General features: G+C 41.2%; 1 long non-coding RNA gene across 1 annotated transcript in view; it reads left to right on the top strand.

Moving 5' to 3' along the window:
- Positions 1 to 5,227: 5,227 nt before the first annotated feature.
- Positions 5,228 to 19,812, top strand: part of LOC108790009 — a 17,634-nt gene continuing 3,049 nt past the window's right edge. The window contains exons 1-2 of the long non-coding RNA XR_001941431.1: positions 5,228 to 5,273; positions 10,689 to 10,691. This is a non-coding gene — a long non-coding RNA (uncharacterized LOC108790009). The remainder of the gene's footprint in view (positions 5,274 to 10,688; positions 10,692 to 19,812) is intronic.

The raw sequence follows: 19,812 nt of genomic DNA, 5'->3' as shown, positions 1-19,812 counted from the left end.
CGAGTGGAATTTTTTAAAGAGCAATGGGAGGGGGGGATGTCAACAGTGCAAAAGCAGCAAAAAGGTCTAATAGCAAGAGTAAGGAGTAGTGTCCGTTGTTTAGGGAGCTGGAGGCTCAGGCGGTTGTAGATTAGGCGTTCTAGAAGTTTGGAGGTGAATGGGAGTAAGGAGATTGGTCTGAGATTGTTAAGGTTGGTGAGGTCCAGTGAAGGTTTTTTGGGTATTGGGGTGACAGTGCATGTTTTAGAGGGGAGAGAAAGATGCCAGTAAAGAGGGAAAGATTGAAAATGTGAGTAAGAGTGTGTAGGATAGAGCAAGAGGGTGACTGAAGTAGTGGTGAGGGAACAGGGTTCAGGGGGCAAGTAGTGAGGAGGGTGCCAGAGAAAAGTTTTGTAACCTCCTCCATGGTGACAGGGTCAAAAGAGGAAAGTAACAAGTGTGATGGTGGGCCTGGAACATTAATAGAGAAAGTTGATTGGACAGTGGAGATCTCATCCCGAATTGCATCTATTTTGTTTTTTAATTGAATGGCAATGTCCTGGGCAGTGAGTGAATTAGTGGATGGTGGCGGTGGGGGACATAGTAGAGAGTTAAAAGTAGGAAAGAGTTGACGTGGTCTTGATGAGAGTGTGTTAATGAGAGTGACAAAATATGTCTGTTTGGCAGCACAGAGGAAGGAATTATGTTTTAGGAGGGCAGCTTTATACATTGTGAAGTCTTGCAAAGACCTAGTTTTGCGCCACATTCGCTCAATTCGCTGTGGCAATGTCTTTTAAGATTTCTGCTTTCTTCTGTTTGCCACGGTTGTAGTGGATGCGGCCAGGGCTGCGTTTGGGTCTCACCTGGGATGCGTGTAGGTCTCAGCAGGGATAGATGCAGGTCTCACCAGGGATGCATGCAAGTCTCACCAGGGATGCGTGCAAGTCTCACCAGGGATACATGCAGATCTCAGCAGGGATGCGTGCAGGTCTCACCAGTTGTGCGTTTGGGTCTCACTAGGGCTGCGTTTGGGTCTCACTAGGGATGCATGCGGGTCTCAGCAGGGATGCGTGCGGATCTCAGCAGGGATGCGTGCGGATCTCAGCAGAGATGCGTGCAGATCTCAGCAGAGATGCATGCAGGTCTCACAAGGAATGCATGCAAGTCTCACCAGGGCTGCACATGGGTCTCTCCAGGGCTCTGTGGGTGGGTGCCAGGCTCTCCAGGGCTCTGCATGCGGTTGCTGGGCTCTCTAGGGCTGAACAGGTGAAATATGGGCTTGTGCTGGGCTCCAGGGCTGTGCTGGTGGGTGTGGGGCTGTCCTGTGCTGTGCAGGGGCTGGGAAAGGAGGAGGAGACAATGTGCAGCCGGACCGGCACTATCAAAGACAGCTGCCAGAGATCCCCAGCAAGCTCAGGACCTCAGGCAGCCGAACGTCCTAAAAAATGTAAAGGGGCTGGGCTACCCCTCTACTCCCTGCTGCCCCAAGGCCATGGCCTCGGTGGCCTTGTTGGGATTCCACCCCTGGACGCAGCCTAAGTCTGCATGTGGAGAGAGGAGCCAAGGAGTCTAGGGAGGATGAGAGCAAGCTCTTGAAGACAGAAGTAGCCAGGTAAGGGCAGGACAGGGGTGATATTTTGTCATAAAGATAGTCAGTATCAGGGAAGAGAAGGGTTAAAGTGGTGAAGGTTTCTCCGGGTAACAGTTAGCAGATTAGGGGGATTCAGGGTTGGGAACAGGGAGATCATGAAACTGACAAGGTTGTGGTCTGAGAGGGGAAAAGGGGAGTTGGAGAGGTTGCAAGAAGTGCATAGGTGAGAGAACACAAGATTTAGAATGTTACCATCAGATTGAGAAGGAGTGTGTGTCCATTGTGTTAGGTCAAAAGAAGAGGTTAGTTTGAAAAGTTGAGTGGTAGCCAGGGTGTTAATGTTAGTAGCAATGTTAAAGTCACACAAACAATAACACCATTATTATTTATATATATACTGTATATCATTCATAATAATGTATGAATGATATACACAGTGTCGGCGCGGGGGGGGGGCGTATTGTGGAACCTGGCCTTGGGGCGGCAGGGGGAGTAAATCTGGCCCTGGATATACAGTATATTTAATGTAGACACAATAATTAGTTACCACACTTCTCGATAGGGTAATCACTGGCCATTTGAAATGTTCTAGTATCATCAGGGGAATACGCTTTCCTTTTTGTAACACTGTTATAAGTCAGATAATGATTTCCAGCTACATATATTATTTATAAACTGACACCATATAACTGTAGTAATCAGTAAAACTATGCTCATATTTTTTTCTTCAGAATTCAAACACCTCTTTAACCCTTTCGCTGCCAGAAGTGTTTTTGCACATATGTTAAAATGTACACTTTAGGCCTAAAGATTAATTCAAGATTAAGGTCAAGTTTCAGGGACAGTAAGACATAGGAAACAATAAAACATGTACAGAGTTTCCGGTCTTTACAAACTTTGCTTAACAAGTGCCTTGTTGCTGTCTCTTGCTCCACTGGATGGATTTATCTTTACTATTTGTCCCCCTGACACCTTTTCCCTGGGAAAGGAAAGGAAAAGTAATCTGTCAAATAGGGACACCAGAAACAATAAAAGCACTGTATAGGTCCTAACACTTCTTCACTAGATCTAAAAAGATTTTTTTAAATGCTATTGAGTTTTTGCTTTATTTGTTCTTTTGAGCTCTTATATTTCGGTGTACAGATCCGGTAGACTAAGATTCAGCAACTCTTCAGAAGATAATACTCCTACACAACATTGTTCAGCTCTCCTGTCATGCAATTTTCTCATTATACATTGCTGCTATTTTTCATGTGAAATTCAAATGAAAAATGAGATTTGCTGCTGGCAATTATATAGATTAAATGAACGGCAGTACCTATATTATTAAATCAAAAAACTAGATATAAATAACATAAAATACATATAAATGTCTTGGGGACTTTGATGTAATTAATGTGGCAAATCATTGGAAAGCAGATGTGTGACTTGCTGCCATATTAAATCATTTATTTCCAAGAAATGATGACTCAAATTACAGTGTACAAACGTATTATCAGAGATTTAATCCTAGAAGATACATTATTGTATACCAGCTAAGTGTCACATGATCATATACCAGCTATTACATACCATCTTAGTATACCATGCAATACCATCTCAGTGTCACATTAGTATATACCATCTCAGTGTCACATTATTATATACCATCTCAGTGTCACATTATTATATACCATCTCAGTGTCACATTATTATATACCATCTCAGTGTCACATTATTATATATCATCTCAGTGTCACATTATTATATACCATCTCACTATCACATTATTATATACCATCTCAGTGTCACATTATTATATACCATCTCAGTGTCACATTATTATATACCATCTCACTATCACATTATTATATACCATCTCAGTGTCACATTATTATATACCATCTCACTATCACATTAGTATATACCATCTCACTATCACATTATTATATACCATCTCAGAGTCACATTATTACATACCATCTCAGTGTCACATTATTATATACCATCTCACTATCACATTATTATATACCATCTCAGTGTCACATTATTATATACCATCTTAGTGTCACAATATTATATGCCATCATAGTGTCACATTATTATATACCAGCTTAGTATCATGTTATCATATACCATCTCACAATGCCACCTTATTATACCAGGTCACAAAAGCAGAATAATATTTTCCAGCTCACAATGTCACATAATTATATACCAGCTCACAATACCACACCATTATATACCAGCTCAGTGCCACATTATCATATATTAGGTCATAATACCACATTATTTAACACAAGCTTAGTGCCACATTTTTATATACAAACTCACTACAGCACATTATTATATACAAGCTTGGTGCAGTTAGTGTTATTTTACTATTTCATGGAGCAATAGATTTGCTTTAAAGTTGTAGCTGATGTGCAGAGATGATGAGAATGTATTACTAAGAAGAGTTATAGGTGATTTGACATTTAACAGCTAAAAAAAAATCTTCAAAAACTTCCCAGAAACTCTAAATCAGTTTTAGGAGGGTATTTGTGAGTTCAAACAACCACCAGCTTTTTTATCTTACCAGTGGGATAATTTCATTCAACTACTACCCAAATACAAACACATTATTTCTCTGAAATCTCGTGTGGTTCATAATAAGGGACTGGGGTCAGACAGTGAATGTCCATTTCATTTCTATTCTAAATGGGATTAGGAATGAATAGGAGAAACACTCTGAATGTTTCAGAGACAGTCAGCCCTAGGTCTCTTTAAATAGGAGTCTTGGAGCTAGTCTTGGTAGTGTGCTCCCACAAGACACAAGGCTTGCTCACATTAAAGGGACAAGTGACATTAAGATCACAGCCCCCACCCCCCTCCACTTGCTGCTTTAAAGACTTACCTTAAATGATGCCTCTTGATCTGATCATCTTCTTCTTTGCAGTAGTTTTCAGGAGTCCCTCAAGCGCTGTTGCCGGTCTCTGATGCAGTGCCGACTGCTGTGTCTTCTGTATCCGACGATGTCTGTCCACCTGCACACTCATGGCTGCGTGCATCGACTTGCACTGTGTCTCTTCTCCCCGCCGAAGATCTTTACTGCACATGCGCCCGTCCCATGATCCTTCACAGCCGGTTGGGAATCTGAGCGAGCGGCGGCGACACAGGTAAGTAACTACCTTTTTGATAACTTTTTTATTTCTTTTATGTTTTGGCATACGTCTACTGATTTCTAGTAGTAGATATATGAAAAAAATAGACTTTAAGATACGCACCCAGCAAAAACATTATGCGTAGGCTTTGTACCAGAACACACTCATGTGCTCACACCATTCCCATGCACATTGGCCACCAGGATCTTCCTGACAGAAGCATTATTTAATACTCTATATAAGAGTACAACACAAACGTGGCCTAAATTTACTAATCGTAAAGTGATATGAAGTGCGCCTCTAAGAATTTCACAAATTCCAGTCATAAGCAGAGGAATTGGGAAAAAAAAGCTTCTTCTTCAATTGATGATTCATTGTGAAAGGGCCTTGAGGAGTCAGTAGTGCAACAGTGCTATATAACATGACTGGTTGACACACTGCTGCCACTACCATTCCCAGGCTTATTTGTGGGTGTGCAAGGAACAATGGGGGGATAATACAAACATTTATTTATATTACATTTATATAACTACTTAACAAAGATATATATATACATATATATATATATATATTTACACACAGTATCTCACAGAGGTGAGTACACCACTCACATTTTTGTAAATATTTTATTATATCATTTCACATTATATCATTTCATGTGACGACACAGAAGAAATTACAAAGTAGTGAGTGTACAGCTTGTACAGTATATCAGTGTACATTTGCTGTCCCCTCAAAATAACTCAACACACATTCATTAATGTCTTAACCGCTGGCAACAAAAGTACAAAAGTACACCCCTAAGTGAAAAGGTCCCAATTGGGCCCAAAGTATCAATATTTTGTGTGGCCACCATTATTTTCCAGCACTGCCTTAACCCTCTTGGGCATGGAGTTCACCAGAGCTTCACAGGTTGCTACTGGAGTCCTCTTCCACTCCTCCATGACGACATCACAGAGCTGGTGGATGTTAGTGATCTTGCGCTCCTCCACCTTTAATAAAGGGGCACCTAGATCTGCCCCCCCCCCTTTGTGACTGAGTAAGGGGTACTTGTACCTCTACCCATTCACTAAAGGGTTAAATAAAATTGTAAAAAAGAGGTCAGACTATTGAAAAAATCCTTAATTTGAAAAAAAAAAACCAGAAGAAAAGTTTTTGACAAGTCTTTTAAAAAAAATAAAATAAATGGAACCAACAACGTAATCCAGGTTCAATAACGACATCCATCGTTGTCCATGACGACGATGTCTCGACGAAATAAAACAATAAAAAAGAAATAGAAATAATTGAAAAAGATGACCACCGTCCCATCTGCGACGAACACCTGCCACAAAATGGCATTTTGACAGATGCCGGCAACATATAAACAATTGGGCGAAGCTAGCAGTGACAGCTAGCTCCGCCCCAACTGTTCACAGTTGTACGGCATGAGGGCAAAACATTTACATGATAGGGTTAAAAAACAAACGAGTCAAACATTTATTGTATCCTCGTTTCTGCTTGTTAGAGCCACCAAAGCTTCTTTTTGTGGCTCTGAGGAAGGGGGCAAGCCCCGAAAATGCGTCAGCCCACAGCTAAGACAGCCGGCACCGATGCCTGTGATACGTGTTGACATGGTGGTCACCCGACCCTGGTGGTCTGGATTGGTCCTAGTTTTACTGTGCTTGAATTACAGGCGTTCTTATTAGAAGTTTTGAGAGTACATTTATTTCGTTTTTATATTTTCATCTTAATAAAGTGTATTTCACAAGGAAAGGGGGCTCTTTGCTGTGTTCTGATTTTGCATGATTGTGAGAATCCCCGATCTATGAGGAGCAGCACTCCTTGTGAAGATTTCTAAGTTCAGTGAAGATCACATGGAGTTGACACCAGTACCTAGAGAAAATATTGTATCTATTTACATGAAAGGGTAAAAAAAAACATACGAGTCAGACATTTATTGTATTCTCTTTTCTGCTTGTAAGAGCCACCAAAGCTTCTTTTTGGGGTGCATTAATATTCTAGATTCAGTTTGCAGAGGACACTGTACAAGGTTAATTGCTATAGATACTGTGTGGGTGCTAAGAAAAAGTTTGCCCCTCTGGAAGTCAATTGCCGTTTTCTGTGAAATTTGTACGCCTGGAATTATTTATTCCCTTTCTTTAGTAAAATATGTTAGCTTAATGATTGCCTTTGTAAGTAGTATGCGTTGTATGCCACCATGAGTGATTACTGCATTTATAATCCTTTAGTCTTGGTGAGCTGCATTTTAGCTATAAGCAATTCGGCAAATGGCCTGGCTGGCTCATGCAGAGCAGTTAGAAGTATTTTGCAGTATTGCTTTTTCATAAATTAAAATGATACATTAGGTAGTCCACATATACATTTTTAGAAACAGACATTTATAGTAGGGCTGTTACTGATTAAAATTTTCGTGTTCGATTAATCGAAAAGAAATGTAAGCGATTAATCAATTATAATGCACATACAGATCCAACTACATTGGCCTATAAACATACAGCACAGCAATGAAGTAATAAAATGAACTAGGATCACAGTAATCCAACACGTTATTAATCTCAGGTGCCCCACTCAATATGGTCGCCGCTTGAGTGGGGCAACTCAGAACAGAATAATAACGTGCTGGATTAGTGTGATCCTAGTTCATTTTATTACTTCATTGCTATGCTGTATGTGTATAGGCCAATGACTTGGCTGGCGTTCATGCAGAAAGTTCCTTGGGCAAACTCACCGGCCCAAGTGGCTCCGTCGGCTAACGAAGGGAAGGGGGGAGGAGTCCGGTGACATCACAGACATCAACGTCACCGGACTCCTCCGCCTTCCCTTCGTTAGCCGACGGAGCCACTTGGGCCAGCTGCACTTGTGTGCCACTCAGTGCCACTCGTGATCGTGAGGACTACCCACTGGGGAAATTTTGAAGAGCAAGAGGACATCGCTTATGTCATGACTGGCCTGAAGACACAAGGAAAAGATAACTATAAAAAAAGCAAAATACACACGGACATCGACGTCACCGGACTCCTCCCCCCTTCCCTTCGTTAGCCGTCACGGACATCGACCTCACCGGATCTCCGACGGAACTCCCGGAAGACCCGGAAGCCAGCGGAGAGGTGAGTACCAATCAAAAGAATTTTAATCGATCAAAGAAATTAACGATTAATCGAGGAATTAATCGTTAATTTCCGCAGCCCTAATTTATAGCTGGATTAGCTAGTCAATAAATAGTTTTTTTCCTACAAATACAGTGGAAAATATATGAAGATATCTATATCAATTTTTGAATCCGAACTCTAGGCACATACAGTATACAAGACCACTCTTTACTCATAAACATGGGGCTTTAAAGGCATCAGATTACGTTGTAATATATACGTTGGCATATATTTCTTAAAAACATTCCATTTATTAAATCCACAAAACAGATTAACACGTCACATAGAGTTAAAAACAATAGTTGTGCTTGGCTTTACACCACCCCATAATATTGGGGTACTGTTCTGCCTCCCCAGTCTAAGCATTGAAAGTGTGGTCTCTGTATCTAACAGCTGTGGCGTGATGGCAGTAACTCACAATCTCAGTGAGGTGGCAGACACTTGACTTAATTCATATGACACCTTGAAGATCGTTAAGAAAGTTAATTAAAACTGTGCAGATCTTTACAATAGGAAACACAGGATAGGTCAAAAGATTATAATGTGATCCACTCAGCAAAGGACATGGATGAGATGCAGACTGGAACATAATGAAGAAGGAAGCAATCTACACAAAGGAAAACTGAAATATGGGGAGGCGTGAAGACAAATACCAGAAACAGAAAAATGCAAATGATATTTAAAGGGTTATCACAATGCAAGTGTAACATGACAGGTACCTCCTTAGGCCACTACTGTGTACCATACTTTGTACAACCATCAGTTATCAAGAGAAACAGTTTCTTTCACAAGTCTTTATTTTTATCAAGCGGTGAGTTGCAGTGGCCCAGTTCAACATACTTCACACTTTGCTTTCTCAGGAAAGGAAGTACTCTGTGACATCATATAAACAATAAATATAAATTCCAAAAATAGTTATAAATGTACAGTTATGTCATATACTTTATACATTTTCTCCGCAGGACTTGAAGCAGAATGATACACTGCATTTGGGACTTTAAGCTAAATGAACTGGGTCATTGCAACTCACGGCTTGATGAAAATAAAGGTTTTCTATTGATAACTGATGGTTGTACAAAGTATAGTAGTATAGCCTAAGGTGCTACCCCTAAATTATGGGGAGATATAAAGCCAAGCACAACTATTATTTTTAAGCCTTCATTCACACTTACCCAGTGCCAACATGCGATTTCCTGCAGCTGGAATTCTAAATCTTCCGTTAACAAGTGGCAGCTGTCACCTGTTCATGTTAATGATAGGGTGACAGCGGCTGCATTTGAAAGCAGCAGAACGCTGACACACCACATGTAATTATATGTAGTATGATTACACGAAGTTAGGAATCAATCACTGTCCCTGGATGCATTGATCGAATGGGATGGAGTCCTTTTAAGGAGTATATGTCTTATAATTTGACGCCTCTAAAACCCCATGTTTATAGGTTAAAAAAAAGCGGTACAATTACAAAGGGGTGTAGTGTCTGGATCACCCATCAGCCCAATATGAATTTTTTGTTGTTCAGAAAAAAACGAATTCATTCAGGCATCCATTGATTAATATACAGTATAGTTTAATTCATTTTTAAAGGAGAACTATGGGGTCAGTGTTTTTCCCCATAGTTCTCCTTAGGGTAATGGGAGGACACAAACTAGCATCCTCCCATTACCCTAAGCTCAGTATACCGCGAGCTGTAGCGGATCCCGATATACTGAGACGCCGCAGCCGGAGCGGATCCCGATATCGATGTCAAGATCCGCCCAGCTGCGTGAGTGACAGCTGGCTCTGCCTATCTAGAGGCAGAGCCAGCTGTACCCGCCCCCTAACCCGTCAGCGCTGGCAGATCGGAGCGGGGAGAGGGGAATCCAGCCCTCCCCTGTCATGGCAGAGAGCCGTGACAGGATCGAGAGGTGAGCGAACCCGGTATGTGTTCGCTCTCCTCCCGATCTACTGAGCCGACCTGTGACAGTCTCATTGTCACAGGTCGGCTAGAACTATGAGGTGAGTGGAAATCACTCATCTCATAGTTCTCCTTTAAAACCATAGGTAGAATTACCTGAATTTAATTATAAATTAGTGCTGCAGCATGATTTCTATGTTGTGCAGCCTGAAATTACCTTAATCCTTATGCTACACCTAATCACCATATATACATTTTTTCTCCTCTGGTATAAAATATACATTTACATATCAGTTGTTATTTTTTAGATAGGCGATGGACCTGAGATATTCCTCTACACGTTTGACGGGTATATATTCCACTTCTTTGGGAGCATGATTCAAGGTATTTTATAACAAACATATACAGTGGTACCTCGGGTCACAAACTTAATTTGTTCCACAATTCTGGTCGCTAACCGAATTGGTCGCGAACCGAATCAAATTTCCCCATAAGGTTCAATGTAAATAAGGTTAATCCGTTCTGACCCCTAAGAGCGTGGTCGCGAACCAATTTTGGTCGCGAACAGAATCAGATTTTCCCATAAGGTTCAATGTAAATAAGGTTAATCCATTCTGATCCCTACAAGCGTGATTGCCAACCAAATCAAATTTTCCCATAAGATTCAATGTAAATGAGGTTAATACGTTCTGAGCCATATGTAAAAAAAATTTAACCACTAAAATATGAAACAAAGTACAGTACAGTATGAAGAGAGTGAACACTAACCTTTCTTGAGGCGACTTCTGGCGTGGAGGACGCTCTGCACGTTCTTGTCACCTTCATTACCGCTCTGCACTTTCTTTTTACCACCATTCTTGCTCTGCACTTTCTCTGGAGCCATGCTGGATTGAATAACACTGTACAGTACTGTATGTGCTAAAAACACACACAAAAAAGCTTCACAGCAAGTGTGCACAAGTCTGCCTGCGACCGCGATCTTGACTAGAGGAAGCCACGACCACATGTCAGAGCGGGGAAGATGGCCGCGGTGGTGTTCATCAGCCGCTGTGGAGTTTTCGGATGAAAGGAAAATTTAGCCAAACTTTCTGTTCGCAAACTGAATTGTTCGTGAACCAAGTTATTACTGTATTTCTGTATTTTACATCTGACATTAAATATGATTGGGATGACAAAACCCCAAAACATGCCCCTTTAAAAACAAGTCTGCAGTGGCAGTTCCCTTATTTCCATCCTCACAGGCTGCCTAAAAAGCAGCTCTGTTGCTGTGTTGTCTGAACATAGACAATGACATATAATGAAGAATTACTTATCAGTTACTAATGAAGCCACCAGTATGTTAGGACTTCATTGTATTCCATTAGTGTGTATTGAAAGTTAAAAATAGTCGTGTCATTTCACCAAATGATTTCAGGTTCCACTTAAAAACAATCCCCGTTTGCTAATTCACATAAAGCATTTTGGATCCTAGTTGAAATGAAATCTCTAGGCAGAGCACAGAAATCCAGATGGCTTTTTAAAAAAATAAATAAATATTTCACCCTGGGAAAAGTAAACATCTGCGAAAACCCACTACTACACCTTCATGTTTGTTTTCATATTTCAGCCGTGAAGTGTAATAAATCAGCCCATTGTGCTGGCCAATGAAATGTGGCACCTCCAACGAAGCATAATATACAAATGGATACATTTTAATGTCCCTAATTATGGCACACTTATTTCTTCCAACCTTTCAATGCCCATTCAATTGTTTTTTTTTCTTTTACTGCTGGATTATTCATACTGCAGTACAAACAGCATGATAAAGAAAACAGTTAATTTATGTTTGACACTTAATAACAAGTATAGTACAAATGGAAGGACTGTCTATATAATGAGGCAGCTTGAGGCAGGTTTTTTTAGACCAGGGGGGGGGGGGGGGCTGCTGTGGCCTTTCTAGCCAGAGCGTCCCAGGTTGCTAAGAGCTCTTAGCAACCTGGGACACTTTGTCCGGCATACTGCTCAGCTCACTGATGTCACTGTTTGCCAGGCGCTGAGCGGGGCGCTTTGACTGGCCCAGCTTCCGGTAACCTGCAGCTGCGGACCGGGAAAATGTCTCAGTACCTGTGATTGGCGCTGCTGAGCTGTCAGCTTCTTGGCGGGTTTGGCATGTGGAGCTGCGACCACGCCCGAGCCCTTCACTAATGGTCATCACTTGGGAGTTTGTATAGAAACAATCCTGCTGGCTTCAGCTGTCAGTGTGCAAGGTACTGGAAGAGGCACTTTAAGAGCTGAAGGCAGCAAGCTCTCATTGGTTTATTTGGTTTCCATGTATTATGTTGCCCCTGGTCACGTCTTGGCATGGTATCCTGTTTTCTTCCTTGTCTGCTGTTGTCTGCCATCTCAGTGGTCCACAAAACCCCATACCTGCCACCAGGGACTCTGGCAAGCCTGCACCTACAAGATAGTCTAGTGCTACCTATAGGCAAAACAGACTTTCTTGGCTAGATCCCCTGGCTCTGACAGCTGGCTTGGTTGTTTTGTGGGCTCTAGATTCCATAGTTTCAGCCCTATTCCTTTCACTGTTTTCTGTATTCAGCCATGTTGGTCCTGAACCCTCTAACCGTTATGATCAGCTGTTAGAATGTGTATATGCAATTAGCAGACTCAAATATTGCCTCCATTATCAACTTAATGCAGTTTGATGTTTGTTTCCACTCAGCAGTCATTACAGAGATGGCGAGTTTTCACAGTACAAGTATTTATAACACATTCTGCATGTTCAGCAGAGAGAGGTGACAAGTAAAGAAGCCCACGGGAGCTCTAAAGCAGTTTATTGTAAAAATAACTGATTAATGCGGATAATGGATGGACTTCATTAATTTAACACTCAGGTGCTCAGTACTGATAAAACAGATCTTCAGACAGAGAGCTTGTGTAGGTGGTAATCAATGAGGGTGAATGGTGACATCATCTGCCTCCCACATTAATCTGAAGTGTGACTGTGACTACTCTTGATGGATGTATTGTTTTCCTTTAAGATGCGCAGTCAATAGGGCGCACACCTGGCCTCAGCTTTTTCTCATTCCAGCAAAAGTTCTTTAGCGTTGCATTGATTATCTTCAGTAGATGATCTGCTGTCTTCAATGACTCCATTTCTGGTTTCCACTCAATTGCTTGATCTGCTCTCATTACCTTGTATTATGATGGCACCTTTACCACCTGCTCCCTGAATGTGTCTGTAATGAAGCCTGGCTTGATCAAATTGTTCATCCATGGGGATCCTGCTTGACACAACTTCCATTTCACTGAGCGATGTGACGGATGCTTTTTCCTGGTCTGATATGTAATGTGCCATGCTGCATTTAACTTCTGCTTCATATTCTTGCTGACATGTAAAGGACATTTTGTATCTTACCATAAATAGCTACTTAATCTAAATCAAAAGTTGTCTTACTTCTAGGGCCCGTTCACATTATGGGGCTGATTTATTAAACCGTTCGCACAGCTCTTCACTGTGTGAATGAGATTCGCAGCACAGTCTGGCCACTCGATAGAGCCGTGGAGCATGGGAAATTCCAATGGCGGCATCTACTGGCCATTCAGTGGTGCGAATTTTGTTTGCACAGCAAAGAGCTGTGTGAATGGTTCAAAACCAGCCCCTTGCGGCCTGTGTATAGCTCGACATGCAGCTAAACCCTTCTATTCTACAATAAGCCAGACTAGGTGAAATCTTGATGCTTTATTAACAAAACAGGGTAGGGTGAAACTGGTAAAAGAACATTGAAACATACAATCAGTATATAAAACATGTAAATATAGTGTCAGCTCACAAATACAGAAAGAAACCAGTCCATTCATGCCAGCAATATTGCCTAAGAAGGATCCAGACATATGCTGCTGATGGCAGTGGATTCTGGAGCAAGAAAAAATACCGGCGCCTTCAATTTCAAGGTGACCAGCAGCTTAATAAGGCAAACATGAAAGAGGCAGCTCCCACAGGTCAAATAGACCGCCAATCTAGGAAACAAAGAACGAAAAAGGGTGCCTCCATAGTGTAAAAATGTAATTTAATAATAAAACACGGAGCTCTAGGCTGTACTTACAGAAATTCAATGGAATATAAGCATATAGAATTCGATGGGAAATCGGAACCTCTAGCAGGGAGAGTCTGTAAAGATGTAATTCACCAGCGTCCTCTGCCCCTATGATTTCAACAGGTGTACGTGTTTCTGGGGCATGCCCTCTTCATCAGAACCTATGAAACACTCCCATGTATTCTGCTCTTAAATCTCAGCACGGTAGATCACGTGGAACTTTTAAACCAATCACCTGTCGCCAGATCATTGCTGAAGGCTCGTCCAGAGAGGACAGCTGATAATAGTTATTTAATTAGTCGTCAGCTCAGTCTAAGTTGAGTAACTCCCATCACCATTTTTATTGCTGCGTCTGTCTTGCCTGGGTGATAATGTTGTCCCTGAAATAGGAAGTGAGGAGAAATGTCCCTAGCAAGTGTAGTAATTGATCCACCGCTCTCCAGACTGAAATCCCATAGAACAAGTGGGTGCTGGCTTGACCTGCGTATGACACCGTACAAATCACAGGAATATTGAAAGTCACTCTCACTTTTCTTTTTTTAAATCGACCCAGTCTCCCTACCTTATGAGAATTGGAGTGGATCCTCAGCCTGGGGTCCAGTGCGAGCTTCGGTGCTGTGATGGAGCTCCATCAATTTGTGCATTTACTTGTAAAGCTCCCGTGCATGCCCTGTAGAGGTGTTGGGAGCCAGAATGTTACATCACTCTGGTCCAGGCACCTCTACAGGACATGTGATGGAGCTGTAAGCAATGCACTTATGGATGGAGCTCCCTCGCGGTCAAAGTCCTAACCCACGCCACCCCACCTCAAGCTGACACTCGGCACCAGAGGCAGCGTAATTTGGATGGCTGCTTGGCAAGAGAACTGACAGTGCTTTGCTAGGGGGAGGCAGAGGAGCCTCTCACCTAGAAAAGTGGAAGGCACCTGGGGACCCACTGAACACAGGGGCCCCAACTTTTGGGTCACAACTCACCAGTTGAGAACCAGGGATATACAGTATACACTGAGTGGCCGGATTATTATGACCACCTGACGTTTGTAGGCAAATTAGCTATAATTTCGCGCTGAAGGTGCTAGGGGGCCAGCCCATTATAAATAGGGAAGCAGGTGGTTTACCACGACAGTAGAAGTGATTTTTTTCGGCAGATATAGGTAAACAACGCGATTTAACAGCCTTTGAACGTGGGATGATTGTTGGCTCTCGGAGCCATGGAGCGAGTATCAGCAAAAAAGCAGAATTCGTTAAATGTTCAAGAACAGCTGTTGTTAAAGTGTTTAGAGACTGGATTGTCAGCTGAAAATCTGTGTCTGAACGTGTGAATTGTGGCCGTCAGCGACTAGTCAATGTTAGGGCAGAACGGAGAGTGGCAAGACTGGTACAAAACAACAGTGCAGTGTCAGATTCCTCGCATCACCTTTCAACATCTCGTGGAGTCATGAGGTGGCCCAACGAAGTCCTCTCATCGAGTCCTCTCGTGGCCCAACGAAGTACTGATGGGGTGGTCATAATAATCTGGCCACTCAGTGTATATAATATATAGATAATGCGTGGTGTGAATGAGCAACAGGTGGAACATTTAGCTTTGCAGATGGTGGTAACTAGAGTTCATGTGGAACATTAAGGCCTTATAGGTCGAGGTAAAAAGAGTTCAGAGACAGAGGGAGTCTTATCAAGACAGGAAAAAGTACAGGGTGACACTATTTAATTTGATTTTTGGAGGTAATTCAAGGTAACACACATGATCATTATGTTCAAAACCCAATAAAAAGGAGCCTGCAAGCCCATATTTTTTGAACATACCTTAACTGCTGAATGTTCCCAGCTGGCCAGATAAATTAACCTACTTCTTGAAGCTGTCCTATCTGAGTGGTTGCTAATCAATGTAATAATTGTTGAGAGTCCCTCCTTCACATTACATTCATTCTGGCAACATTGGAACAAACATGATTGGCCAAATAAACATTTCACCCTGTAGAAGACAACTTAAATATCAAAAAATAACATTATACACATATGAAAAACATTTGCAAGAATATTATTCATGGCTTTTATTCAAATGCTGATATATCCGGACAGTGATTTATTTTTGTTATAAATAGACCCCTCTGTGTCTCTAAATGCAGAAAAGAGATAAAAAGTCAATTTTCATGAATCCATATTGTACTGCAGAGTTTTATTTCTGTGTAGCTGCATAAGACTGATTCTAATGAATCCAGGTGTATCCTCCAAACTGTAAAACTGCCATAACAGTAATGATCGGAATTCTGTTAGAAGTGTTTTATGGTATATTAATAGCAAAAAATAAAGATAAAACTGTTTCCAGTGATTATCCAGAAACAATTACCTGACATAAAAGTGAGCTCCAGAAATCTTAAAGCTGACATATGGTCTTTGAATTTTCAATAGGTTGTCATATCATTTGGAATCAGTGAAAGGTGTGCTTTATTATTCTCCTTGAAGTCTCTGTGATTCTTGTGCATCTCGTCACCAGAGATGGTATAGTGTTGAGGCTGTGATTTGTTTTGAGCCAATGCAGTAATTCTTTCTCAGTCCAGAAGTATAAAGTATGAAGTGGTTTAACCAACTCATATACATTACAAAGCTGCTGGAAAGGCGTAATACTTATATTGGATCAAGGCAGCACATAGTACCGGAAAAATTCATTTTAAGATCATGATTGGTGATCGTGAGGTGATTGGTGTTTTCTAATGAGGAATTTCAGCCTCTTTTATAGTGCCTAATTATGGACAGGGTATCCATATAGCTGACTTGGAGCTCGCAGACAAGAGAGGTCTGCTGCATAACCTACTACCTCTGTAGTACTACCTACCTAAGTGAAGTTTGCTTCCATTAAAAAAAATGGTATAACATATATAATTGCTATATGTGCCATTTTGTCAATTCAAGTCCATCTAAAATCTTTGTTTTTCCCTCTCAACATGATAAACAAGCATTTCCAGTGCAGGCTGGCATGTTAAAGCGGACCTTTACCCATATCTTTAAAACAACAACAAACACACCTTTAGAAATGTTTAGTAATCACAACCTACAAACACATACTTCTAGATAATTGCCGGCTTTGTATTATTTGCATACCTTATTTTTCTTTTCTTCCCCAGTCTTCTGGCAGTGGCCATGTTTACTAAGGGCAGATTAACCACAAGGGACATAGGGGGCTTTTTTTCAGTTAGAGCGGTTAAAGTCTGGAACTCGCTGGTATCAGCTGAGAGTATTGAATCATTCAAAAAGCATTTAGATACCTTCCTCAGAGACTACAACATATGCAGTCTCTTAAGTGTACAGGTACACTTAAAAACAAGGACACAAAGGGACTTGTGTACACATATGCACATGCACAATCACACACAGACACACAAAGGTTGAACTTGATGGACCTGTGTCTTTATTCAACCTCAAATACTATGTAATACTATGTAATACTATGTAATAACTAGCTCTCCTATTACTTCCTAAAAATCTGGCACATGTGACTAGATATGTGACAATGCACATCATCTCAGGGGAGGAAAATGCCTTTCACTGAGATGAGATTTCCCAGCAATGCTTTGTAATGACAAGGCAATCCCAGTGTGCATTGCTTTGGCATACTGAAGTCATTTTGCAATTTCAAAGCAGTAGTGAATGCTCTGCAAGTGTAAGTATTTCACAATCGCATCATTTTACACCTGACATGTCTATGTTATTATTAATCATCATACATAGAGGGATGCATTGGTAGAATTAGATTTATGGGTGTAAAGGTCCGCTTTAAGTATAAAAGTAATTTACCCTTTTTCAATTGTAAAATACAGCTAGGAAGCGGCCTATCTTTTGCAACCTGCTAGACTAGAAGTAGGCAACCTTAGCACTTCAACTGTGGTTAAACTACAGATCCCTTGATGCCTCTTAAAGTCTTGCATTGCCTCATGGGGCTTCTAGTTCCACAACAGATGGAGGGGTTGAGAAGACTGAGAGAGGGCTTTTCCTAAATGTCCCCAAGTTCCTGCAGATAGAGCAATGTGCACTAAAGGGCTGTGGGTAGAGCTAGACATGGCGATTTACTGATAGGGCCTTTAAGGGTGCCTACATCTGAGTAGCTACAGCAGCAGCAAGATGACCACACTGCAGGGATTTCAGGAAGAGTGTAGTCATCTTATCAAATAAAGTGCCTATCCAAGGGTTCCACTGCCAGCATCAACAGGTATTTACGAAAAACATTCCAGAGGGGAATTAGAAAAACAGCCCTTTCTAACTGGTATGGGCAGCTATGTGATTGTATAAATTATCTGCTTCCTGATGAAGTCAATTAGACGTAACGTGTAAAAGCTGAGTCAGTGATGTCAGAATGCCTGGAGAGAAAGAGGAGGACAGATCTGACATCCAGGAATGTGATTCTGATACGCGATTTTATTCGTTTTTATGCGAGTGTATATTTTTTTAATAAAATCATTTTATGCATACGGGGTGTGCTATGATTTCCACTTCTGTCTTTGAGAGATCTTTTTGAGATGAAGTTGGGCTGTCGGTAGAGGAGAAAGACGTTAAGATCAGGATTGGTCTCATCTGAAGGAAGGAAGATGACAGCTTCAAATAGTGTGAGGAAGGAGTTTTACCCTATAAGAAGCGCTTTGAGACCCAAGGGTCTGAACACGGAGGTGAGAGGCCTATTTATCAGAGCACTGTTTTTTTTATGAGCACTTCAACAAAAAATACACAAGAAATTACAAGAGTGGGCAGAGTGACGTACAAAGAAAGACCAAGACAACACTTTTTTTTTTCTTTTTTTTGAGAGAGCTGCCTTCGTTTAATGAATTCATGAACACTTTGTTTCAATTATGGGTTTCACACACTGACACAGGACGTTTGCTACTTTAGTAGTCATTTGGAGTTTTTTTTAGACTATCATCCTTGTGATTCACACAAACAGTTGACTAGAAGATTTAATTTAGAAAATATTTGAATCATTTATATACTGTATATATATATTTTTTAATTTTTATTTTTTTCTCACAATAGTATTGTTCACTATAATATTTGGTTATTGCACATGTTATTTGTTTACTTGTTGGGTGATAGCGCCGCTTCACATATTTGAATGATATGTGATTTTATAGTTCTACATTTATGTCATTAAAAATCTCTTTTCCTTTCCAGTAATCAACTGCTATAATTTTCTAAAGCTGCCAAAACATTTAAGCGTTCCTTCTTTACTAATGGTACCTGGGGGTGTATTAACACTGGCTAAATAACTGTCCCCTACATTTTGCATAAAATTAATAAAGCATGGATTTGACTTCTTTACAGGAGCTTATATGCTACTATCGGTGCCTAGGAAAACGTCATTTTAAAATAGTGAATCTTTTATATCAAATAAGAACGTAAACATAACCATTCAAAGTACAAAATAACACAAATGTTAAAACTTACTGATTTACCCCAACCTATCCAGGTCTACCCATTAATCTAGACCAGGGGCGCCCACTATTTTTCGTCTGGAGATCTACTTTTCAAATGACGAGCTCATTGAGATCTACCAACGAAAAATCACCTGCATTCAGGGGCGGGAGGGGGCGTGGCGGTGCATTGAAGTCAATGGCACCGCAGCCAGGCTCCACAGGCAGGCCCCTCGCCCACAGTGCGATCGCCTGCATTAGTGCCTGTGTTTCAGTCCAGTGCGATCTGCAAGCACTATTTTTGCAGATCGCACTGGACCGGAATGCAGGCACTAATGTGCCTGTGTTCCGAGTGCGGGCGATCGCAATGTGAGCAATGACATTGACTTCAATACAGCTCCACACCCCCTCCCGCACCTGAACGCAGGGAGTCGGCCGGCTTACATTCCAGTGCGCCCTACAGGTCCCGGCGTCCTGTCCTCTCGCGGTGCTCGTGTGGCCGACGTTTTGCGCCTGAGGCAAGGAAAAAACGTTTTTTTAATTTATTTTTCATTATTTTTTATTTTATTTTCATTATTTATTTTAATTTTTTTTAATTTT

Source organism: Nanorana parkeri, unplaced genomic scaffold (assembly GCF_000935625.1).
Source record: "Nanorana parkeri isolate BGI_ZX_2015 unplaced genomic scaffold, ASM93562v1 scaffold436, whole genome shotgun sequence".
Classification (NCBI taxonomy): Eukaryota; Metazoa; Chordata; class Amphibia; order Anura; family Dicroglossidae; genus Nanorana; species Nanorana parkeri.
This window is presented reverse-complemented; position numbering and strand designations above follow the sequence as displayed.